The sequence below is a fragment of the Felis catus genome, chromosome F1 (genome assembly GCF_018350175.1).
Source record: "Felis catus isolate Fca126 chromosome F1, F.catus_Fca126_mat1.0, whole genome shotgun sequence".
NCBI classification, from domain to species: Eukaryota; Metazoa; Chordata; class Mammalia; order Carnivora; family Felidae; genus Felis; species Felis catus.
In genome coordinates this window covers 27,388,663-27,415,226 of record NC_058384.1, presented here as the reverse complement: position 1 = coordinate 27,415,226, position 26,564 = coordinate 27,388,663, and the positions used below count along the sequence as shown (strand labels likewise).

The 26,564-nt window shown below is 43.4% G+C and overlaps 1 long non-coding RNA gene across 2 annotated transcripts in view; it reads right to left on the bottom strand.

The window, feature by feature from the left end:
• LOC111558399 overlaps positions 1–26,564 on the bottom strand; it is a 70,357-nt gene that overhangs the window by 35,939 nt on the left and 7,854 nt on the right. Inside the window, exon 3 of one of the 2 annotated variants that reach the window (XR_002739276.2) lies at positions 9,165–9,263. This is a non-coding gene — a long non-coding RNA (uncharacterized LOC111558399). Of the gene's footprint in view, positions 1–9,164; positions 10,028–26,564 lie in introns of those variants that run through there. The other variant, XR_006591768.1, reaches the window with a different exon arrangement.

The window sequence follows — 26,564 nt, the reverse complement described above, 5'->3', positions numbered from 1 at the left end:
GGTGAGGAAAGATCCTTCCCTAGAGACTTTGAGGGATAAGAGCCCCACCAACACTTTAATTTCAAACTTCTGTTCTCCAGAACTATGAGAGAATACATTTCTGTTGTTTAAAGCCAACAAGTTTGTGGTAATTCGTTATGGCAACTGTAGGAAACTAACATAGCCTTCTTACTTGATACTAATCCTTGAGGACCCAAAAATTCACTATAGTCTACAGGTCCACCAGGGGCTTATAGAGGACAGGAAATATGATGTTTTGGCCGAAGGCTCACCCAATAGTGAGCTCAAGAGGTCCACAGACTCATTATATGCTTATTTCCCAAGTTTCTGAATGTATAATTGGAACAGACATCCTAGGCAACTGAGAGAATCACTACACTGCCTTCATGACCCACGGAGTAATGGCTATTGTAGGAACAGCTAAGTAAAGCATCCTGGAGCATCCTCTCCTAATGAGAATAATAAATGAAAACCAATACTGCATCCTCGGGGGAGTTATCAACTTTAGTGACACTCTCAAAGACTTGAAAGATCCCAAGGCAGCAATTACTTTCACATTGCCATTTAACACGTGGACAGTGGATGAGGAAGGTAGATAAATTTTGGAGAATGATTATAGATTATCATAAATCAATCAGGCATTTTTTTGAAGTTGCTTTTCCAATTTGGTATATATATTGGAGCAAATCATCTCAGACTCTGACTCCTAATATAGAGCTATTGATCCAGTGAATGCTTTGTTTCCCCCTCTATTAATTTACAAGACCCACCAGCAGCCATTTGCTTTCAACTGGCAAGGATTTGCCTCAGGGCTACATCAACTTTCGTGCCTTCTGCATAATCTAGGCCAAAGATATCTTGGTGATCTTAACATTCCACATAAATTATGATGCTCCATTAATTGATGGCATGCTAATTGGACCCAAGGCACACAAAGTAGCAAACACCACAGATACCTTACTTGCATGCATGCATGCCATAGAGTAGGAGAGAAACCTCATGAAAATGCAGGGGCTTTTTTTTTCTTGGTTTTAGGAACAATATGCACCAATTTTGATGTGTTACTACAGCCCATTTACTGAATAACCCAAAAGCTGCCAGTTTTGAATAATGCCCAAAGCAAGAGGTTCTACAGCAATTTTTGGTCATATGACCTAACAGATCCAGCCACATTCCAAGTATTAGTGGCAAAGAGAGATGCTTACTTCTAGCAAGTTCTAATAGAAGAATCACAATGTAGACTCCTGGGGTTTGGGAGCAAAGCTATGCTCTCTCCTTCAGATAACAATTCTTTTTTCTCTAAAGAAACAGAGCTACAGGGCCCTGGCAGGGACATTTAGGACATTAAGTGACAATACAAAGTGAGCTGCTCATCATGAACTGGGTGATATCTGATCCAGCAACTTATAAATTGAGAGTATGCTCAGCAGCAATGACCATCAGTAGAAATAACGACTAAGAAATAGGACTCAAGAAAATTCTGAAGACACAAGTAATTTGTATGAGCTGTGCCTTAGACTCCCACAGCACCTAGTCCTGTGACGTTGCCTCCTTTTCCTCAGTATATACCTATAATGTCAGCAGGAGTTCATTATGATCAGCTGACTGAGGGAGAAAAACTCAGATCAGGTTTATTTTTTTATTTTAAAAAAAAATTTTTTTTTCAACGTTTATTTATTTTTGGGACAGAGAGACACAGAGCACGAACGGGGGAGGGGCAGAGAGAGAGGGAGACACAGAATCGGAAACAGGCTCCAGGCTCTGAGCCATAAGCCCAGAGCTCAACCCGGGGCTCTAACTCCCGGACCGCGAGATCGTGACCTGGCTGCAGTCGGACGCTTAGTCAACTGCGCCACCCAGGCGCCCCTCAGATCAGGTTTATACGTGGTTCCACACAGCATAAACCAGAGGTGGACTGCTACAGCGTAATAGCCCACATCAGATGCAAGTTAAGACAGTACTAAAGGGAAATCCTTCCAGTGTGCAAAATGAAAGAAGTGTATTTGGTTATCGACCCTGTCAGTACTGAAAATAGGCACTGATTCATGGACAGTGGATGGATGATTAGGGAATTGAAGAGGACAGGAAGGGGAGATCGGTGACAGGAGGGCTGGAAAAGGTATAGAGATGGATGTCTTGAAGTGGGCACGGAGTAAAGATGTGTGTTTTGCTTGTATATGCTCACCGCATAGAAGGCTGTCAAAAACTCAAGATGGTATGTTGACCTATTCTGTGGATCTCAGCCAGATACTCCAGTGCTTAATGAATTCAAGTCCAAAGTAGTCATGGCAACAGGAATAGAAGCTCCTCATGGGCTCAACAATATAGACATCTTCTCACCGAGGTTGATATGGCTACTGCCACTGTTGACAGCCTAACCTGCCAACAGTGAAAACCTACACAGAGTTCCTGGGCAGGGAGAGCCACCAGCCACCTGGACCCACCAGCCACCTAGCCCATCTGGTGGCAGATTCATTACATTGGGTCCTTTCCATTATGGAGGAAGCAGCAAAGAATAGAGAAAGTCAGTGAAATCAAAGGAAAAGCAAACCTGCTGCATCTTGCATCTGCTGCCACAAGGAAGGAAGCACGACTCTTGGCTGTGCCCCTTTGGGTTCTGGAGGCAACACATTACATCCCTAGAAATGCTACTCCAGCTAATATACTAGGTGACACTGAAGGATTCCAGCTTATTAACATGCAGCAGGAGATACACAGGAAAGAGCTCTGCAGCAAGTCCAGGCCATGCAGCAATCAGCCCTGCCACCTCAGCCACACCATTCACCAGATCCTATGCTGCTGGGTTGCACCGGTGGATTTCCCCTAGTGCGGTAAGGAGTCTATGGCAAGCTCTAGAAAAAAAATCACAGTGCAGATTTCTCAGACTCTGGGGTGGATTCATGTTACATCAGAGAAGTATGTGTCCTTTGAGAAAGAACTCTAGGTGTACGACTAGGTCCTAGTAGGAATGGAACACTTGACCTTGAGATATGAAGTATCCGTGATTCTGGAACTGCTAATGAGCTGTATTCTGTCACATTCACTAAGTCATAAAGTCAGGTTGGTCCAGCAAAATTTATCATAAATTGACCATGGCGCATCCCGGATTAAGCCCAAGCAGGGCTTGAAGGCATAAGACAGCTGCATACCTACATGGCCTAGACCCATGTCTCCACCCAGATAGTTACACTGGGTTGTACCTCAGACCATATGAGAGATCCCACGAGACCGGCTGAAAGACCTGTCTGAACTTGGTTTATGAATAGGTTAGTTTAGTCTGTGGATATTTAAAGAGGTAGCCTTAAAAGACAGTGGAAAGGGAAAATCTTCCCAATGAGCAGTATACCTGGCCATCCAGTCTTTATGGAAGGAGAAGGGGCCCAGTGTGAAAATATATGTAGATTCCCAGGCAGTGATGTCTGGTCAAAAGCCTAGAAGGAAAAGAACTGAAAGATCAGAGATGAAGAGGTCTGCGGTAGGATGAAGGTGTGGGCACAAAGCGTGAAGATTTTTGAGTCACACATTAATGCCCACACTGAGAGTGAGTGCCTCTTTCAATGTGCACCCATAGACATCTCTCTTGGCTCACTCTAGCCCCCACCCTGCTCAAAAATCACCACACTCTATTGTTGAAGCCTGTATAGACTCAAGCAAAAGGGACAGGTGGAACATAGCAGAATGTACCATGTTTTAAAACTGCCACACAGACCCTGTGATTAACATAGATGCTTTGATGGTCGATGTCAATGACATATGAAGAGGCTTCCATTCTATCCCACAGTCAACAAATGGGACCTGAGTGAAATGTATGCTGTTTTCCTAAGAGGAAAGTTTGCGATGCCCAGATCTAAGTCATTATAACGTTCCTCCCAACTACCATGAAGTATTATAGAAAGCATACCTCTATCCAGTTCCATGGGTTATTATTCGTATTTAAATTTCATAAATGGAATCAATGTAACTGCCTATAAAAGTGTTTCAATGCACCCATTTTGAGAATGTCTTAGATGATATTCTTGGTAAGATCAAGATTAGATCATCTTGAATTGGACACTTATGATAAAAAGTTCTCCAAATGTAAAAACAGAACTACCTTACAACCCAGCAATTGCACTGCTAGGTATTTATCCAATGGACACAGGTATGCTGTTTCGAAGGGGCACATGCACCCCAATGTTTATAGCAGCACTATTAACAATAGCCAAAGTATGGAAAGAGCCCAAGTGTCCATCGATGGATGAATGGATAAAGAAGATATGATATAGGGGTGCCTTGGTGGCTCATTTGGATAGACATCTGACTTCAGCTCAGGTCATGATCTCATGGTTTGTGGGTTCAAGCCCCGCGTCAGGCTCTGTGCTGACAGCTCAGAGCCTGGAGCCTGCTTTAGATTCTGTCTCTCTCTCTCTCTTTCTCTCTCTCTCTCTCTCTGCTCTTCTCTCTCAAAAATAAATAAACATTAAAAATTGTTTTAAAAAGAAGATGTGGTATATATATACAATGGAGATTCCTCGGCAATCAAAAAGAATGAAATCTTGCCATTTGTAACTACATGGATGGAACTAGAGGGTATTATGCTAAGCGAAATTAGTCAGAGAAAGACAAATATCATATGACTTCACTCATATGAGGACTTAAGACACAGAACAGCTGAACACAAGGGAAGGAAAGCAAAAATAACATAAAAACAGGGAGGGGGACAAAAACATAAAGACTCTTAAATATGGAGAACAAACAGAGGGTTACTGGAGGGGTTGTGGGAGGGGGGATGAGCTAAATGGATAAGAGGCATTAGGGAAACTACTCCTGAAATCATGGTTGCACTATATGCTAACTAACTTGGATGTAAATTTTAAAAAAATAATAAATTAAACAAAATGGTAAAAAAAAAAAGAAAAAAGTTCTCCAAATGTGCTTTTTGACTTAATAAAATTTGGCATTTGTGATAATGAGGTGATATTGTTAGACATACCCGTCTGGTTGCTTCTGTTACTATAAGGAACCCTGTGTCTGGCCTCACCTCCAAAGACTGGCTATAAAAGGTGTGGAAGTTGCTAGGTCGTCCTGGAGAGGATTCTATCAAAGCAATCCATGAATGTGTCAAGCCAAACAAAAGAGATGTAAAGCATGGCTCAGACCGTGGCCATCTTGGGAAAGCTAAATGGTAGTAAGAATAGCTAACATCTAGTGAATCCTTACCACGCGCCAGCCATGTTTCTAAGCACTTTCCATGTTTTGTCTCCTTTGAACTTCATAGTAACCGTATCGAAGGTTCATTATTATTATTTCACAGATGAGAAGAGTGAGGCTCAGGTTGAGCAAGTTGCCAAGAATTAGTAAGTGGCAGAGTTGGAATCCCAACGCTGTTTTGTCTCATCAAGAGGTGAGCTGAAGGAGCAAAACACAATAATATAAAGGCAGCCAGGCTAGAAGTAAAAGCTATCAAAAGAATGGGGTGGGGTAGAGGGATGAAGCAGGTGAGATCAGGAGGCTCAGGAAATGAAGTTCACAAGCACTACACACGTACGAGCCATGGGTACTTTACCAGGGTAGGAGCAGTTCCGATGAAGCACTGTGCCAGGAAGGAGCTAAGGCAGAATCTAAAGTAATTCAGGGGCGCCTGGGTGGCTCAGTCTGTTAAGCATCTGACTTCCGCTCAGGTCATGACCTCGGGGTTTGTGAGTTCCAGCTCCAAGGTGCTAATGGTGCTAACAGCTCGGAGCCTGGAGCCTGCTTCGGATTCTGTGTTTCCCTCTCTGTCTGTCCCTCCCTCACTCACATTCTCTTTCTCTCTCAAAAATAAACATAAACAATTTAGTAATTCAAAGTCATAGAACCAATATTACACAAGTATAGAGGCACATGCTCCAGTGTGGCATTACCATATTCCTTGCGTGAGAAGATGTTCCTTCTAGGTGTCACAATAACAAAAGACATTCTAGAAATTATATTTAGAGATACTTAGTATCTTGGGCTACATCTGAGAGGCCCTAAAACATAAAGAAATGTTTGAGGTGCCTGGGTGGCTCAGTTGGTTAAGCGTCCAACTTCGGCCCCGGTCATGATCTCACAGTTTGTGGGTTTGAGCCCCTCGTCGGGCCCTGTGCTAACAGCTCAGACAGAATCCGAGCCTGCCTCAGATTCTGTGTCTCCCTCTCTCTCTCTGCCCCTCCCTTGCTGGCACTCTGTCTCTCCCTCTCTCTCAAAAATAAATAAACATGAAAAGAAATTTTTTAAATAAAGAAATGCTTCTTCTCTGGTCCAACAACTACTGAATTGTTTTATTTTATAGTTCTACATGGTTGATACGCACCAGAAATGACTTTGTATAACCTATGCCTTTGCTGGCTAAGTTAACACAGAGAACATTCGTCTTGCTGAGTGTTCAATGGCATTTACTCATTTTATAGGAAGTTGTAAGTTTGCCCTCCAATAAGTTAGTGTCTAGCCTTACACAGTAGTCGAGCTCTTTTTAAAAAGTGTACAAATTAAAGTTTTTGGTAAACTATGTCTTAAATATCTGCTTAATTCAACTGATTGATTCTTTAGGAATATCAAAGAACACACTGCCTCAATTTTTTTTTAACGTTTCATATTCTAAGTCATCTCAGAGTAGGGAAAAATCTGTGTTGGCCTTTCTATTTTCAGCCCCACCATGGGGTTTGAGTCACCATGTTCCAGCCCCAATGAATTAGAGATAAGGGGAGAAAGGCACAAAAAAGGTTATCAGGAAACAGGGTTATCTTGTCTGTTTGCTCTGCTCCCCCCTGGCACCTTTCGGTGGTTGCTCTTGCCTGAGCATTCTCCTAGTTTCCATCTGCCTCCCACCCCCCAACCCACAACATGCTGTTGGAATGGAAACACAGAAGGCATTTGGCTGAGAGTTATTTGGAAAGGCCAAATCCAAACCACACTGGTGACCAGGTGCTTAGTGGCAGTCAAACTACATGTATGGCAAGAAGTGGGGCCAAGCAGGGGAATCTCCAAGACCACAGAGGATGAGGTGGGCACAAGGGACCAGGCATTAACTGTCAGAACAATCCAGCTGGGATAACAGGTGGCGTTGCAGGAGGTGGGGGCAGTACACAGCAGGGATTTGGGGAACAGAAGATCCCTGGAGATCCAGACGTGCAGATCTCAGCAGTGGGTTGTCTGGCAGCTCAGAGCAGCCGCTTTGCACCATATGAAACAGTGGTGCATATGAAACTTTGGACCATATGAAACAGTGGGGAACTCAGCTTGGACAGGGACTTGTCTGAGAGGACCGTCCTGCCATCATCCACCCTGATCTGTGAGAAACTGGAGGTGCCCCGACAGCTTGGTGGGAGAGTAATACCACATTTAGTTAGTTCAGCAAGTCGAAGATCAGGGGGCACCTGGATGGCTCAGTCGGTTGAGCTTCTGACTTTGGCTCAGCTTGTGAGTTCGAGCCCCGCATCAGGCTCTGTGCTCACAGCTCAGAGCCTGGAGCCTGCTTCAGATTCTGTGTCTCCCTCTCTCTCTGCCCCTCCCCTGCTTGTGCTCTGTCTCTCTCTCAAAAATAAATACACATTAAAAAAATATTAAGAGCAAGTCAAAGACCAGCAACTGAGTATGCTTATAATAATTAAAATGATTTTTTAAATACTTATTTTTGGGAGAGTGCAAGCAGGGGAGGAGCAGAGAGAGGGAGACAGAGGACCTGAACTGGGCTCTGTGTTGACAGGCTGGAGGCAGTGAGCCCGATGTGGCCAGTGAGGTCTGTGACACTGAGCAGTATGGCTGTGCTGCGAATGGTGTCACCCAGAAAGAATGTTGCTCCCAAGTGGGTGACAGGTAGGGAATGGGTTATTGAGGGTCTCAGGTGTAATGAATGTCCTGACGGGTCCCATGAGACCAAAGATTAAAGAGGGTGTATCCCTTATGCATCATATAGCTTTAAGAATGCTGTAACTCAGGGATCTATAAAGCCCTAAGTCAAGCAGGTGGAGGGAGAGGCAAGTGTGATAAATCCGAGAAGAGAGGCTGGTATTCAAAGCCAAGAGGCCAACGTGAGGCTAACAGTGGGCACCGAGCATGAAGCCGAGACGCTCTGGGAGTACATGCTATTCAGGAATGGATGGGGTGTGCATGCACACAGGGAGGCAGGTGAGGTGCATACCCAGGGAGGCAGGCTGACAAATATGTGACTCGGGGCCATGGTCAGGGGCTGGTTTCTTTGGAGCTGCCTAAGGAGGCATGTAAGATCAGGACCTTAAACACTTCCTCTAGACAAGTGGTTTTACAAGGCAGATAAAGACACCAATTAAAGGTAAATACAGAAGTGGTTTTACTGCCACCTCCCTTAGCCTCCAGGTATGGTGGGCACAGGGGTGAGTACAGTTTACAGCTCTGGCCACTGCTGGCAAGGTGCAGAGCATGCTGGGAGCAAAGGGGTTTGCCATCCTGGCCTCCCTCAGGCTCGCAGGCAGCCTGGGTCCACCTCCCCCAGTCAGAGGAGGGTTACAGTGAGACAGCAAGGTACAGCAAGGTACAACAACCCAGGTGGAGTTCATGTTCGATTACCCCAGGCCACCAGAAAGAAAACCAGAGATCATCTCCTTTATGGAACTAACCAACTACAATTCTTGTGTTACTGAGTACAGCCAGGCGTCCTCGGGCTGGGTCACCATGAACGGGATGACCACACCTTCATCATTCAAACTAGACACTTTAAGGGAAAGGAGGCCTGTTACTCAAGTTGGCGAAGCAGGTGTAAACTTGGACATCTCCAGAAAATTGAGGCCTATACCCACCCAATACATACACACTAAGCCAGTCTTGTCAATTTTATTATAAAAATCTAGTCATGCTCTCGAAGTCAAACACAAGATTGGAGTCTAACAGGGGATTCACAGGTAAATTACAAGTTGCCCTGTTAAATTTTAATTTCAGATGAATGAATATATTTTTTGTTATGAATATGCCCCCAAATATTGCATGGTGCATATACTAAAATTATTCATTCTTTATTTGAAGCGAAAATCAAATTGGGTGTTCTGTATTTTTATTTGCTACTGACAACCCTGGTCTAAAGTTAAGCCACTGTATTATATGCTAATTCCACCTTATTGTTTATGTTCAAGGCCATCCTCTGGTTGCCAAAAGGAGAAAGTAGAGGGTACCATCCCAATTAACCCAGTTACCTGAGCTAATGCAATCAGTTTCCTTCAGTTTCTCTGGACTGCGAATAGGCTGCGACAAGGTCGTGGCACCCGGAGTGAGCTGGACGAGCAGGCACTCGGCTGGGAGACGAGAAGCTGAGTGGATAAGCATATTCTCCCTGCTTCCTGTTTGTTTTTGCCTGATCCAGGCTCAAGTACATTAGAATCACCTGGAGAGCTTTAAAAACCCACTGATGCTTGGGCCCCACTTCTGACCAATTAACTAAGAATCTATAGGGGTCAGGTCTGGCTTCCGTGGACTTCAAAAGCTCCCCAGGTGATTTTAATGTTCTAATGAGAACCATCATCCTATGCCCTCACTCTGGACCCCATGGCCTCCAGTTTTGCTTACTCAATTTCCCCCCTTTGAATACTGTCTCGATAGTATTGGCTATATTATAGTCCAGAAAACATGACTAAAACACACATTCCATGTCAGCATGGTGGCGTAGGAGGGCTTGACCAGAAGGGTTTCTTGACCATGTGGGACCTTGTCCCATGCTGACTCCTGGCTCCATCCAGGCCTCCCACCTGCTCCTGCCTCTCTTCAGCTTTGACATCCCCTCTCTCATTCTTATCTGCTCACAAACACATCAATTCCCAGTTTGCAGCTGGTCTCCCCTGACGGCCCATCCAAGGGCTGGCCTCTTTGGCTTGGACCAAGGACCCCCTCTGAAGAACTGTCCCTGCAGGCCATGATGATGGCACTGGCTGCTGTCCAGGGCTCCACCCCTCCCTGATTTCGCCTCTGGGTCGGGGGAGTTGGGGAGCAACCTTCAGCCTTTAGGCATAGAAAAAATCCAGACTTTGCATTTCCAGAATGGGGATTGGTAGACCCCTTGAGGGTGGTGTGGAGTGAATTTCCTTCTGACAAGCTAGCTGGATAAGCAGTGGTTTGCTTTCCAAATGGGTAGCAGGAAGGGCCTGGCAGTGGCATACTGCCTAGGCATCGTTGAAAATTGACTCTCCTGCTCTCTCTGGAATTTGACCCAGTGTAGTCAAACGAGCTTTGGGCAATGACCAGCTCAGAGTTCTGAGCAAGATAGAGCAGGCAGGATAGAGCTTTGGATTATTTATTCTTTGAGTGCCTGCCATGTGCCAAATACTATGCTACGTGCATAGTGAATGGAATAGACATGGCCCCTGGAGCCCACGACTCTTACCATCTAGTTAGAAATAATTGAAAATACGAAAAACACAGAAGAAAACTGGGACAGAAATAGTGCAGCTGAAGAAGGTGAAATGCACAGTGATTTTCCAATGGAGCATTTCACCCAGGGGACAATCAACCCACTCTCACCGTCTCCGAGGTGCAAGGCCACACACACTCACATTGCTTGACCAAACAACAGGCTAGTGCAAATGGAGCTATTTATCAAACCGAAATGTTTACACAGCAACTATAAATTTGTTTAGGAAGAATCCGCCATTCACAACTGTCTACTGAACAGATGCTCGAGAGCATTCGTCTGTCACTGCCAGCATTTCTCAGTCAAGAGGAGGGAGCGGGTTTGAACGTCCACAGCTCCTGGAACTTCACACGCTCAGGCTCAGTCTTCGTCTGTGCCCAGAGGCTGCAGCTCCTCTCCCCAGCTCCCTTCACGAGGAACAATAATGATTTTAGAGGCATAATAAGGAGGGTTTGCACTGAATTATTAAACAATGGGGATTGAAGATGTGTTTTCTTTGACCTCCTTACCTCAGGCTTTTACCAGCCAGGGTTTTCTGGTACAGAGGCAAAGATATCCACAACACTGATGCAGATTATGTTCTCCTTCTTACAATATTTTCCATATTCATTTAAAACCCTTGCATTTTAAAACCCCTTTTGATAAACTTTAAAACATCACATGCCCTCCTCTCATTTTCTGAAATTCAACATAGATATCAAGGGGAACAAAGGCACCAGAACAAAGCACTGCTTTGTTTTCAGACCAAGCCCCCTCCAGATTCCGGTGGGCAGCACGTGGGAGTCTGAGCTCCCTCCCCCCACCTTCGGTTCCTAAGAATCATTGTTCTAAATGGTAATATTAACACTGTCCGTCTTCATTTGTGGGTAGCATCCCATTAACATGTTCGGTTGTACGTTTTCTCTGTGACATAAAATGATGACGTGGGCTTTAAACAAACAAATGAGAATGTATACAACCAAATGAGCCTTGTGTTTTTGAAATGGCCGCTGGGGAGGTCAACATAAGTTTCCAGGGCTAATGGCATTGCCCTGAAGCATTTTGGAGGGCTCACTTAAGTGCAGCACAGGGCAAGAAGCAGGAGCTTTGGGGGCAGGTGGCCTGGCAGCAAATCAAGTTCTGCCACTATTGAACCTCGACCTTGATCTAGTGGCTTAACCTCTCTCTGAGCCTCAGTTTTCTCATTGGTAAAATGGGAAAAAAGGAAACAAAAAATGTGTGTAGCCGGTCAGCAATTATTAATTTCATTTTATCACTAATTACATGTTCTTTGGAATTGCATTAAGAGATATTTGACAAGGATTTTTTTGGAAACTTCCAAGTCTTTAAAGTCCAGTTAGAAGAATAAAAAATAGAGGCGGCTGGGTGACTCCTGATTTTGGCTCAGATCATGATCTCACAGTGGTGAGATGGAGCCCTGCGCTGGGTGTGGAGCCTGCTTAAGATTCTCTCTCTCCCTCTTCCTCTGCCCCTCCCCCACTCACATGCATGTTCTCCCCACTCCCCTGCCCCCCCCATCGCCCCACTTCTCTTAAATAAAAGGAAGAAGAAGAAGAAAAAGGAGTAACAAAGGGCTGGAAATTCTAGTTTGGGTGGGAAAAAATATTTGCTGTTACAGTCAGGAGACTAAAATTGTATGTGGCTCATTAGGTGGCTCTGAAGTCAACTCCAAAAGATGTTTCCAAAATGTTTGGCAAGATGATATACTCTCCTTAGAATTGTGTACGGGCTCGCTGGGTGGCCGTTTAAAGTGGATACAACTCCTTTGAACATTTAAGTTGTACTGTGTTAAAAAAATTTCTCTTTGCTTTATTGTCACACCACATATGTGGACCCTGCAACAAAGCCTTGATTACTGCAAATATGCCTTGTCATTTCCTCTGTGTCCTGACATACATCTTCCTTTTTTTTAACTGTGGTATGAAGCACTTCGAGGGTTTTTCCCCCCTTTTAAATGTTCTCCCTTTAATTTCTGAAGCTTTGTAAGTGAAAAGGAAAATCAGACCCAATCCCCAGCCATCAAAAGCTACCGCCTTCATTGCACAGTTTCAGGAGGCTTTCAGGTTTCCATTTTCCTTGTCTCACCCCAGATGCCTGGCATACGAATAGCAGAAAAAACAAAATCTGTTGCATTTTTGGAATGTTATTAATGCGTAAGCAGCCCAGGGATTGCAACAGCTAAGATAGCCACACACACACACACACACACACACACACACACACACACACACACACTTTTTTTTTTTTAAATCCCAAGAGCAAAGACCAAAATTGTGCCTGAAGAACTTTAGAAGAATCCCCCAAATGCACTGTAATCCACTAATTTCCCTCTGATTGCCACCGCACCACCACCCAATCTCTATTTCCTGATAGGAAAACCTCTTTAGGATTAGACAATGATATTACACAATAGCACTATAAATCCGATGTTTGTGTAGAATTGAAATGGAACAGCTGAACGCCACCCTTCCTCCCATTAGGAACATCAGAAAGGGAGTTAGTGAGGGGCAAAATCATCTGTTAGTGTCTCTGAGTGGATTTTAAAATTGTTTCCCCAGGGTCTTCTAGGGTTTTTAAATATGAAGGTGTTCATCCAACTGAAAAAAAAAAATATGTCTATAAGCAATTCAACATTCAGCATGTCTGGCAATTCATGTTTTTTTTAAAGGATGAAAAACGCAGCACCAAATGTGAATATGTATGCCGTGTAGGGGAACTTCTGAACCCTTCACTGTTGTCTTGAAGCTTTTAGGGTGGAAGCTTTCGAGGATGTCAGATTGTAAAAACCATTCTCCCATTTCTGGAACTTGAGGACATCTCTCTGAGCATAACAAACGTGAGATCACAAATAAAGGTGCTTTGGGGCATCTGGGTGGCTCAGTCAGATAAGCATCTGACTTGGGCTCAGGTCATGATCTCACAGTTCATGAGTTCGAGTCCCACATCGGCCTCACTGCTGTCAGTTCAGAGCCCGCTTTGGATTCTCTGGTCCCCTCCCTCTGCCCTTCCCCTATTATGCTCACTCTCTCTCTCTTTCAAATAAATAAACAGCAATAACAACGACAGATACAGAAAGGAAGAAGGCTAGAGTTAGCTCTGTAGTGCTGGAGTGGAATTGAAGGTATCTATGTGAACTCCTTGTTTTTTATGTAAATAGATAAATGAAATTTATATGTATTTATGTGTGTATATGTAGATATATGCTTACATAGGCATACATATATACAGACATACATCCCCACGTATCTATTCTATTCTATTCTATTCTATTCTATTCTATTCTGTTTTTCCATTTATCTGTATAATTTTCTAGCTCTATCTGCACAGTGCCTGGAAGTAAAACATCCAAGGATACCTGGAATCCACATCTTGACTTCTAAATATGTTTAGAAGATACCAGATCTGTTAAAAAGGAACCAGCACTTTTTCAAGAAACGATGGATTCCAGGGCATGGTAGGCTAAAAAATGGCCCACCAAATGATATCTGATCACATCTTAATCCCTGGAACCTATAAATGCTATCTTATTTGGAAAAAGGATGTTTGCAGATATGACTGAGTTTCTCCCCAAAATGAGGAGATTATCCCATATTATCTGGGCAGGAGAGAGGCAGAAAGAGATTACAGGCAGAAGAGGAGGAAAGAATGTCACCAAAGAGGTGGACAGTGGAGTGATGTGACCACAAGTCAAGGTATGCCAGCAGCCACCAGGAGTTAAGGAGAAGGCTAGGGATGAATTCTCTCCTAGAGCCTCTGAGGGATCTTCATCCTGCTGATATCTAGATTTTAGTCCAGTGATACTGATTTCAGACCTCCAGCCTCCAAACTTGTGAGAGAATAAGTTTTTGTTGTTTTAAGCCACAATTTGTTGTAGATAATTTGTTACAGCAGCCATAGGAACTAATATGGGGGTGAGGACAGTGAAGGTTTGGGATGAAGCCAGAACATCTTGTTGTGCCGGAAATTGAGGTAATGCTCAGGAATGGGGAGGATATATCAGCCAGGACCCAACTTGGAGGGTCTCCCATTGGCCAAATTGAGGACAACTAAGAATCAAAATAAATATCAAGATGGGGGTGCCTGGGTGGCTTAGTTGGTTGAATGTGCAACTTTTGTTTCTGGCTCAGGTCATGATTCCAGGGTTGTGGGACTGAGCCCCACATTGGGCTCTGTGCTGAGCGTGGAGCCTGCTTAAGATTCTCTCTCTCTCTCTGCCCCTCCCCCACTTGTGCTTTCTCTCTCTCTCTCTCTCTCTCTCTAAATAAAAAATTTTTAATGTTAAAAACTAAATATCAAGATGAGTACATTAATCCATTATAAATAAAATTGGAGTCCATGAGTCTAAAATTATACAAATAAATAAGTGAAAAAGGACTCCACATCACAGTGCAATGCCAGCTAATAAATACAGAAATAATGAGGGAATTAGAAAAGCATCCTTTGGGGACACCTGGGTGGCTCAGTCGGTTAAGCATCCAACTTCGGCTCAGGTCATGATCTCACAGTTCGTGAGTTTGAGCCCCACATTGTGTTCTGTGCTGACAGCTCAGAGCCTGGAGCCTGCTTCGGATCCTGTGTCTCCCTCTCTCTCTGCCCCTCCCCGTCCGAAATGAATAAACATTAAAAATTTTTTAATAAAAAAAGAAAAGCACCTTTTGGAAATCATCATAATAAAAATTGATTTAGGCAAGATGCATCAATGGATACTAGACGTAGTGGATGAAAATTTGATGAGAAAGAGAATATTTACATCTCATAGAAACTACCAATGGAATATTTATTAATTCCTTCTTAATAAGTACAAAATGCTTATTTTTTGAGAAGGCTTTTTTTTTTTAAAGATTTTTTTTTTTCAATGTTTATTTATTTTTGGGACAGAGGGAGACAGAGCATGAACGGGGGAGGGGCAGAGAGAGAGGGAGACACAGAATCGGAAACAGGCTCCAGGCTCTGAGCCATCAGCCCAGAGCCTGACGCGGGGCTCGAACTCACGGAGCGCGAGATCGTGTCCTGGCTGAAGTCGGACACTTAACCAACTGCGCCACCCAGGCGCCCCGAGAAGGCTTTTTTTTAATTGAAGTATAATTAACATATAGTGTTGCCTTAGTTTCAGTGTACAATATGATGATTCAATAATTCTAAACTCAGTGCTCATCATGATAAGTGTTCTTTTAATCCTCTTCACCTATTTCACCCATCCCCCCACGCAGCTCCCCTCCAGTAACCAGGTAACCACCAGTTTGTTCTCTGTATTTGAGAGTGTGTTTTAGTACAAAGTACTTATTAGTTAACTTTACTATAGAGAAATTTGGTAAAAACCAGCTTAACCAGCTTAATAGGGTAAACAGACATCATGTACCCCTAATACGATACACTGAGAAGAACAAAGCATTCCTCTGTGGTGGCCCTGCTAAAAGCGCATGACCTAAAGTTAATTGGGAGAAAGTATCAGACAAAATCACATTGAGGAATATTCCACAAAACAATGGGCTGTTCTCTTTGCAAATGTCAGAGACACGCAGGACAAGGAAAGGCTAAGGAGACCAAAGAGATCTGAAAATTAAATGCAACCCATAATCCTGGATCAGATTCTAGACCCATAAAGGATATCATTGGGACAGATGGTAAAATTCAAATGTTGTTTGTGGATTCGATGGTAACATTGTATCCGTGTTTGCACTGTAGTTACCTGGGAGAATGTTTTTGTTTGAAGGAATTGCATAATAAAGTATTGAGGGATAATAGGACATTATGTTTACAACTTCCTCTCAAATTGTTCAGAAAAAATAAAGTCTGTATATATATATATATATATATATATATATATATATATATATGCAAAGAGAATGAGAGACACGTGGTAAATGTTAACAATGGGGGAATCTGAACAAAGGGCATGTGGGAGTTCTTTGCAGTATTCTTACGACATTGTTGTAAGTCTGAAATTATTTCTAAAGAAAAGAAAGGTCATTATTCTCTCATGGTACCTTATCACTGGATTCAAAGAGTCCTTATGGAATGCTTACAGCATTTTTCAGCAAAGTCAAAGGGCATTGGGGGGAGAGCAGATGACCAGGTTCTGGCACCTCTTTGTTGTCACCTTGTGCAGGTAACTGAAACTCTCTGAACCTCAGTGTCCTCGGCGTTATCATTCTCTGCCTTTCTATGCCTAAGGCATTGGTTTCACCACTTGTGTTGCTTCAGATTTAAAAGGGACCACCAATGACCCAGTTAAAAATCATTGCCGCGGTGCCTGGGTGGCTCAGTTTGTTGAGCGTCTGACTTGAGCTCAGGTTATGATCTTGCAGTTCGTGAGTTCGAGCCCTGCGTTGACAGCATAGAGCCTGGAGCCTGCTTTGAATTCTGCATCTCCTTCTCTCTCTGCTCCTCCCCCACTCATGCTCTGTCTCTCTCCTTCAAAAATAAATTTAAAAAAAAACATTAAAAAAAAATTATTGCCACGGCTGGCAAGCAGCTACTAATGGATGCCTCATCCCATTTCTTTCTGTGGCATAAAAACATTCTAAAATTAAGATGGTGGTGATGGCTGACCAACTCTGTGAAAATAGTATAAAAACATTTAATTGGACACCTTATTCTTTTTTTGAGAAACAGAGAGCAGGGGAGGGATGGGGGGCGAGGGGGAGAAAGAGAGAATCTCAAGCAGCTACATGCCCAGCACAAAGCCGGACGCGGGGCTCGATCTCACAACGGTGAGATCATGATCTGAGTTGAAATCAAGAGCCCGATGCTCAATGGCCTAAGCCTCCTAGGCGTCCTTCAATTGTACACTTTAAACGACTGCACTGTGTGTTACATAAATTATATCTCAATAAAGCTGTTAAAATCACTGCTCCTGCTTTCCTCTTGCCACACCCCCTGCGGGACTTTACGGTTAGAGCATGACATCTGTGACAGAAGGGCACTGGATGAGTAGAGAAGACAAGTTCTCCTCCCAGAGGTAGGGTGGGAAGGAAAAGAACAAAGAGCGAAGAATGTTCCAGAACCGATGGAGGAAAGAGTCTGAGGGGCCCCTCAAGTTCCTGCCTTCTGGGGCCTATGATTGTCCTCTGCTCCTCTCACGCTGTACATAGCCCCTAGGTGGCTGGATCCATCCCTGTGGCTTCAACTCTCTCCCATGGGTTGGTGACTCCTTCCTTGTGTGATTTAGGATTAGATATTACTGCAACTGAGAGAAAACTAAAATACTGTTAGTTTAAAAACTTAAACAAATGAGAACTTTTGGAATATTTTCTATCTCACATAAAAGCCTGAGCAAATAATCCAGAGCTGTTATGAAACTCTGTGATGTCAGGAACCCAGGCCCTGGGGTTCCATTTACACAGGCTGTGCACTGTGCAACTCCAGGGAGTGTTATCCACACATACAGCATGAGTGATCCCTTCTAGAGGAGTGCAAAGTGATGGCCTGCCCAGGATCCTTCTCTCTCGTTGTTCTCCTGTGAGTGGTCTCAACCTTACTGTCCAGGGTGGCAATTTATCTTCCAGGCAGGAAAATGGAGGAAGGGACAAGTGCAGAAGGAGGGGCACAGTGTATATGCAGGCCGAATCTAAAGTAAGGTTTTCAGAACTTCTCACATGACACTGCACTTACATTTCATCATCAAGATCTTAGTCATAAGACCACTCCCAGTTGTCAAAGGGGCTGGGAAATGTAGCTTTTATTCTGGGTGTCCATATACTCAGCCAAAAAGAGAAGGGATGGAATTCTAGTACCAAAGAATAAAAGGCAATAGATAACAGAGAACAACTAGCAGTCTTGGTCATTCTTTCCAACTTATATTTATAATCCAGATCCACATATTCAACAGTCTCTTGGACATCTCTACTGAGACGAATCACAGACAATGAGACTGAATATGTCCTACAGGGAAGGTATCACGTCTACACGTTCAACTCCCATCTCAAACCTGCATCTTCTCCTGTGTTCTCCCTCTCAATGAATGGCAATGTCATCTACCTAGTTGGATGGGAATCATCTTGGAGTGTTTCATTTCCTTCACTGCCCACTCTCTACTCCCACCCTGCAAGCTCTACCTCCTAAATGGCTCTTATATCCACCTTTCCCTCCTCATTCCATTACGTTAGCTCAGACTCTCATTTTTCTCCAGTCTGGATTACTGTAGGGATCTCAAATGGAACCCACTGCCTCCAGGCTGTGCCTCTACAATTCTCTCCTCACATTATGCCCAGTGTACTCTTTCTAAACATAAACCCAGTTTTGATTCACCTCCCCGTGAATTTTTTCAGTGGTTGACCATATTTTTGGTGGTAAAGTTCACTTTCTTTAAGCATGACGCCCACGGCTCATCATGATCTGGCCTCCGCCTGCCTCTCTCACCCCATCTGCTGCCTCCCGCCACCCTACACCCTTTGCTCCAGTTGTACTGAACTATCTGCTGTTCCCTAAACTTTCAGTCGTTTCATGCCACTCTGCTTTTGCACATGCTACCCACTCTGTGTGGAATGACCTTCTCATTTTTGTCTGTGTAACTCCTACTTCTTCAAAACTCAGCTCAAGCATTGCTTCCCCAGGAAGTGTTCCTACGTTCTCCAATCCGATTTAGACATTCTTCTTCTCGTTCACATAGTGCACCATCCATAATGATCTCAATTCATGTTTATTTGTGTATCTTGCCTACAAGACGAAAAGCTCTTCAAGGGATGAGATCTCGTTTTGTTTTGTTTTGTTTTGTTTTGTTTTTAATGTTTATTTAGTTTTGAGAGAGAGAGCACTAGTGGGGGAAGGGCAGAGTGAGAGGGGGACAGAGGATCTGAAGTGGGCTCTGTGCTGACAGCAGAGCCCGATGAGGGGCTCGAACTCATGAACCATGAGATCATGACCCGAACTGAAGTTGGACCCTCAATTGACTGAGCCACCCAGATGCCCCGAGATCTTGTCTTTTTTGCCTTTACATTTCTAGCGCCTGGCACGTAAGTATTTGTTGAGTGAATAAATATGCCAGGCTCAATCATACACATGTTTATATGTAGTATTTGATTCTCATAAGCCCCCATGAACTATATCCATTTTTTAAATGGGAAAACTGAGGCTCAGGAGAATTGTATGACACATCAAAGGCCACAGTGCTACTTAGAAGTGCAGAAGGAAATAAAATCTGACGTTGTGCCTCCCTGTTTGCTCCTATTTAGACAAATAACATTTGTGGCTGTTATGAATTGAAATATGGAAGGAAGGAACCACTTTGCTGTTGGTTAACCTCTATCCTGAGTCTACCAACAGAAATGTGTATTCCTTCTCTTTCTCCAAATTCCCGAGTCCCTGAACACAATTCCGGGCTATTTACAAAACATAGTCTAGGCATTTTGTTTCTTTTGTCTTCTCCTGGGAAAATGCCTTTTTTAAGCTTTAATCTCTAGCAACGGAGTCTATGTTTCTTCACTCATCCTCTCCTTCAATGAATATTTATTAAACGCCAACTCTGTGTTGATGCTAGCCTCATTCACACACGAATATGCAGAAACAAAAACATTTCAGCTATTATCAGAATCTTTTTATCTCTTTGTTGGCGTCTCTGAAATTCAGCCTTATCGAAGGATACAGTTACAAACGAAGAACAAGCGGCGAAGCGTACTGCATGTTCAAGGTTACGTGTTATTATTGTTCCTCCTTAAGCAAGGCTTGTACAATCCTTGTACTGGAAACAGGTTTCAGGCACAATAAACAATGTGCTCCCTTATCTCAGATGCAGTAAGGCGGTTCAGCAAGTTGTTTACCACACAGGTATTCCTAAATCAGCAGTTTTCATACAATAATGGTACCTTAAAATTCTCTAATGCTTTAACCTCCCAAAAGGTAATAGGAGATCGAAACTGTGTGCTGCTTAAATGAATTCATTTGTGTGGAGAACAAAGCCGTTTTTACATAGTCCTGCAATGTCCATTTGACTAGAAGCCAGAACATTTCACACAAGCAGCAAAATCCATCTCCTGAAATTGATTCAGGTTTTGTCTGATGGGGGTGGGGAGGGGAGGGCGGGAGGGTAAAGTAAAAGACAAGCCCTGCTTTTAATTGCAGTTGGAAGCGGTCCCAATCGCAAGAGCGGTTCTTTAAAGTTGTTCTTTTGGATTCACCTTAAATTATCTTAATGGAGCAGTAAAGTTGAGTAGGAACAAAAAAAAAAAAAAGCGAGGATAGGAAAGCTTGGGGTTTTTATTTATTAACTTAGCAAATATTGAGCACCCATCACATTTAAGACCTGCAGAAACATGAAAATTAGTCACACAGGACTTCTGCCCTCAAGAGAATACAATACAGCAGGCAAGTTAACAGGCATGAACACACACAGGCACAAACTGTATTATCCTCGCTATTCAAACACTTCATTGGAACTTTCACTACCCAAATTGAGAAACTGAATAGATTCAGATAGGTTTTTAAATAAATCCATCCCTTCCCAAACTTTTACTACTCACTTACCAAAACTCAAGAGCCTCAGGTAATCAGTATTTGAACTCACCATCCAAACCGTCAGTCTCCATTCTCAGGAGCCTGATCGATGCGGCTGGCAGAATACTTAGTACTGTGCGAACATGATAAGGACAATACCAGTGGCCCTGCATGCCCTGAAGCCTGGAAGAGTGTGAGATACTTTCCAATGGGGGTACAATTTCATGGAGAACGTATTTTAACCAAGCCTTGAGGGATGGGTAGAGCTGCTTCTTTCCAACCTCAGTGCCATGTGGCAATCCTGTGTTTGTCCTTGTATGTCTCCCCATGCCCCTAGAGTTCTTCTAAACCTTTACCACTCTTCCCAAGTCCTCTGCCTCTATTCCTCCACTCATTCACTCTCAGCAAAGGACCTCACTTCTTCCTTTATACAGTAAGAAAGAGAGACAGGAAGAGCAAGCTCCCTGTTCTCTTTTTATATGGTCACTAACACCATCATAAGGACTCTACCCTCATGAGCTCATCTAAACTTAATTACCTCTCTAAGACCTGGCCTGTAAATACAATCACACTGAAGTTTAGAGCTTGTGCAGGAGGCATGCAAACATTCAAGCCATAACAATCGTCTAGCTCTGTATTTCCTGGCATGGTTTGTCTCTGCTTGGCCTTTTTCTCAGGCAGGCTCAAAAGGGGCTGACAGTTATGAATGACTGTATTCTTCTGACCACATTTCCCTCTCCCCAGTAAAAACCACCCACCCTTTCTACATTTCAGCCACCCCTACACCATTCCCTTCTGACTCAAAGGAAGGAGTCCTCTAGAGGAATGACTTCTTCATTTGTCTTTTGAATTCTATCCCCGCCCAAGTATATGGGTCTATGACAGACATCTACCATGGTTTTTTGTTTTTTCATTTTTTTTGTGTTTTTTCCTCTCTGCCCTGCATCCCTTCCTTGTCTGACTCCCCTTCCCTTTCCATGTGCTTTAGGATGTCAGTAATGGGACTCTGGCTTTCCAAGGAGGGCCCGTTCTCACAGGACTCACAGAAGGCTAGTTGGAGTGTGTTTCAGGAATAAACAGGTGCACTGGAGGACAGTTTGTTGCATTCTTTTCCCTGGGACCCCAACTATAAGACCAGTATAAGCCTGGCTATGTTACACAGAGTAAGCCTGCCTTAGAACAAGGCTGAGGAGAGGCAAAAGAGGCCAGGAAACACCAGGCTAGAGCACTGTTATGGACCAGATGTTTGTGTCCCCCAAATTCCCATGTTAAAGCCCTAGCCCCTACGTGATGGTATCTGGAGGCAGGGCCTCAGGGAGGTGATTAAGTCTAGATGCGCTCATGAAGGTAAGGTCTTCGTGATGGGATTAGTACCTTATGAAAAGAGACCAGAGCCTACTTTCTGTCCCTGCATGTGAGGATGTACCAAGAAGGAGCCCCTGTGCAAGCCAGAAAGAGAGTTCTCACCAGACCCTGACGAGGCTGGAATGCTGATCTCAGACTTCTCAGCCTCCAGAACGTAAGAAACAAGTGTTTGTTGTTTAAACCACCCAGACTCTGGTATTTTGTTAGAGCAGCCTGGCCTAAGGTAAGTACTGGCAACATTGTTTTTAAATTTGGAGGTTTTTTCAATTATGTGAGCCAAAAACTTCTCTTTTTGCTTCAGGGCGTTTGAGTTGGGTTGCTGTTGTTGGTCATCAAGAAATTTTGGCCAGTCAAGGGGCGCCTGGGTGGCTCAGTCAGTCAAGCGTTTGACTTCAGCTGATCATGGTCTCTTGGTTTGTGAGTTCGAACCCCACATCAGGCTCTGAGCTGCCTGGAGCCTGCTTTGGTTTTGTGTCTGCCTCTCCCTTACTTGTGCTCTGTCTCTTTCTCTCTCTCAAAAATAAATAAATATTGAAATATTAAAAAAAATTTTTTTCACTAGTCGTCTTACTTCGTCAATCAGCTCACCTCCCCCTTCCAGTAACTTTGGTCTCTCCCCTCAAAACTAACTCCTTCCTCAAACTACACACACGTTCCAGATTCTACCTGTGGAGAAAACCTCTTTTTTGATTCTATAGCCACTGCCTGCTCTCCCTGCTTGCCTTCATATCCTCTTTTCTAGAATGTCATAAATGGAATCATACATAGGTAGCCTTTTGTATGTGGCTTCTTTTACTTAGCATAATTATTTTGAGGTTCATTCATGTTATTGTGTGTTTCATTAGTTCATCCTTCTAATTGCTGAGTAGTATTCCATTGTTTTGTGGTACCATAATTTGTTTTTCCATTTCTCAGTTGATGGACATATAGATTGTTTTCCATTTTTGACAATCATGAATAAACTGCTATAAACATTTGTATACAGGTCTGTGTGTGAACATAGGTTTTCATTTATCCCGGGTAAGTATGTAGGAGTAGGATTGCTGGGTCATATGGTAAATGTATGTTTAACATTATGAAAAAAATGCCACCCTGTTTTCCAAAATGGCTGTACTATTTCGCATTCCTACCAGCAATGTATGAGAGTTCAAGTTACTCGACATTCTTGTATTTGGTGTTATTAGGATTTGTTTTTTGGTTTGTTTGTTTGTTAGCTTTTGCCATTCTAATGGGTGTGCAGTGACATTTCATTGTGGTTTTACTTTGCATTTCCCTAATAATGAGATTGAGCATCTTTTCGTGGGCTTATATGCCATCTCTCACTCTCTCTCTCTCTTTAAAAAAAATGTTTATTTATCTTGAGAGAGAGACAGAGAGAAAGAATCCCAAGCAGGCTCTGTGCTGTCAGTGCAAAGCCCAATGTGGGCTCAGTCTCACGAACCGCAAGATTATGACCTGAGCCGAAATCAAGGGTTGGAGGCTTAACCAAACTGAGCCACCCAGGCACCAACCCCCCACTTCTTTGTCTTTTTTTTTTTTTTTTTTAATCAAGAGAGCTTTTGCTCATATAAAAAAAATGAGTTGTTTGTAGTCTTATTGCTTTGGGAGAATTTCTGGAAACAAGTCCTTTACAGATGTATTTTTGGCAAATATTTTGTTCTAATCTGTGCCTGTCTTTTAGTGGCATTTAAAGAGCAGCGTCTTAAATTTTGATGAAATCTAATCCACCAATTTCTTCTTTTATGGTTCATGCTTTTTGTGTCCTAAGAAATCTTTGTCTAGCTAGTGGTTTTGTTTCTTAATTGAACTAAACTTATTTAATTCAAAGCATTTTTAATTCTAAGTCTCCGCTTCTTTCTTTGTTGGAATTAAATTATCTTTTTAAAAAATAATAAAATGATAACAGTAAGAATAGATAGAAGTGTGTGTGTGTCTGTGTGTCTGTGTGTGCATGCGCACACTTGTCTGGAAAAATAGAATTGATGGATGATTCTATGTTGGTGTCATAGGTCAGGTTCCCCAGGAAACAGACAGAAATTTGCATGTGAATACTGTCTCCTTGACCAAACTCTAGTCAGTCTCCTAAGGCTTCTTCTCAACTAGGCTTAACCTTGGACTTCAGTGTCTGTCCTTATCGAAACTTCATCCCCCAGTTTTAGCAAAAATCCTAAGTCAGTTTACAGAGAATCCTCCACCCTGGATATCTGATCACCCTCTATATCCAATCAAATTCTTCATCCCCTAGTCTCCCCTAGGAGATACTTCATCACCCTGGGCTGCCACCAGCAAGAATCTGGCCAACTCATTTTCGTCAGAATCCTCCCTCACCCCTGATGTTTCCTCTTCGTAATTTTCCATCCACTGGCCCCCAACCCTGCTCCTTGGCTATAAATCCCCACTGCTTGTCCTTGTTGTATTTGGAATTGAGCCCAGTTCTATACCAAGACCTCTTTTCTTCTATTGCAATAGTTCCTGAATAAAATGTTTTTACTGCTTTACCTACTGCCCGGCTCTGGTTTTTCTTTGACAGATGCAAGAAGTTTATTGGGGAGTGCTACCAGGAACAATCCCTCTAAGAGATGGCATGAAACAGAACTAGCAGGGAGAGATGTTGAATTATGATGTAGTTGCAACAGAGGTCTCAGCTGATCCCACGGGGAGTTCTGGAGCCGCCGGGATGGCTTTACAGAATTGCCTGGAATAGAGGGCAGGGTCTGGACCTTGTGTTTCTCAGCCATCCCCCCCTATTCAATGAGATAAAGTGTGAAACTAATATAAAAAATGTGATATAGGAGTGAGAAAGATCAAGTATTTGAACTGTAGTAAGTCTTGGTAAGCCTGAGGCAATCTCTCTACAAGGAGAAATAAAACAAAACTAATTAGTCACTTGTGAAACCCTTTCCTTGGTTCTGTGACCTCTGCAACCCAGCAGTCTTGTATCCTGGCAACAGTTTCTGGGCTTTATCCCTGGTTTGCATCATCTCCCTTCCCACCCCCCCCCCCCCCCCCCCCGGCCCCGGAGGTAAAGACATCCTTTGGTACCTGTTCCATTGTTTCTTGCCCTCATTTAAAAAGGAACAACTGTTTTGTCTGAGTGCAAATTGTTGCCCTTTGTGGCTGGCAGATCTGGATGGTAAAGAAACTGCAGAGGCAAAAGATCTCCATGCCCAGTAGTGAATCCTAGGGGATGTGAACAAGGCTTCATATGAGAAGTTTAATAAAGGGTAAGTCTTGAGTATATATGGGAAATGATGTTTTGCTGACTTTACATGCCTGGACATCACCCATGCGTCATGATGCCCTCTGCCCCACTCCTCAAATTGCTGTCAATCTAAGCAGAAAAGGCAGACAAAAGCTCAAAGTCACCACCAGCCAGCTTTGCACACAGATAAACCTAAGGATCCAGTGGAGCGAGAGGGGTTCTTCCTTCCCCAGGGTGGTCCTCCTGGTCCCTTTAGTAAAACAATGCTCCTGGGAGTTGGAACCGTCAGGAGAGATGACATCTATCTGCTATCATATTTCTAATCTGACCCTCTCGAAATGAAGAAAATAGCCTAGGAACATTCGACTAGCTTGTGGCAAAGCCAAAATTAGCGTCAGATGTCCTGTCTTTCAAGTCAACTGAGCCACAGACCCTTAGCTATCCTTGCTTCTCCTGTCTCCTCCACCTGCCACATGCACTTAGTCGTTAAGTTATTTTGACTTAAAATTAGCTCTCGGCCTGGTCCCCCTCTCCCTAGTCATCGGTATGACTTCTTTTGCTTAGATTCCACCTACTCTCCTGGGCACTTGCAGCAGCTTAATAACTGATCTCTCTGCCTTGCTTTCTTCCATTGCCAGCCCATTCTGCGCACAGCAGCTGGAGTCATGGTGTTTCTTTTCTTTCCTTTTCTTTTTTAAGTTTATTTATTTTGAGAGAGGGAGGGAAGGTCAGAGAGAGAGGGAAAGAGAGAGTCCCAAGCAGGTTCTGTGCCATCAGTGCAACGCCCAACCCAGGACTGGATCTCACAAACCATGAGATCATGACCTGAGCCCAAATTAAAAGTTGGGCACTTAACCGACTGAGTCACCCAGGTGCTCCCGGAGTCATGGTTTTCAAGCACAAATTTGGCAACTCATTCCCCTGCGTAAACCTTTCCACTGCTCCCATCTCTTTTCATGATTAAGGTCCAAACTCCTTAGCCATATATTCAAATGTCATCCTTGGCACTGACAGCTTTGGTACAAATTTGGCTGCAAGCAAAATTCACAGTGGCTTTAACCATAGGATGTTCCTAAAATAGGCAGTCTTACAATTGGTCTGGTGACTCTGTGATGTTGTTGGAGACTCCAACACTTCTGTCCTTTCTCTTCTATCCTCACTGGGTGGTTGTCATATTCAGGCTTTCATCAGGGT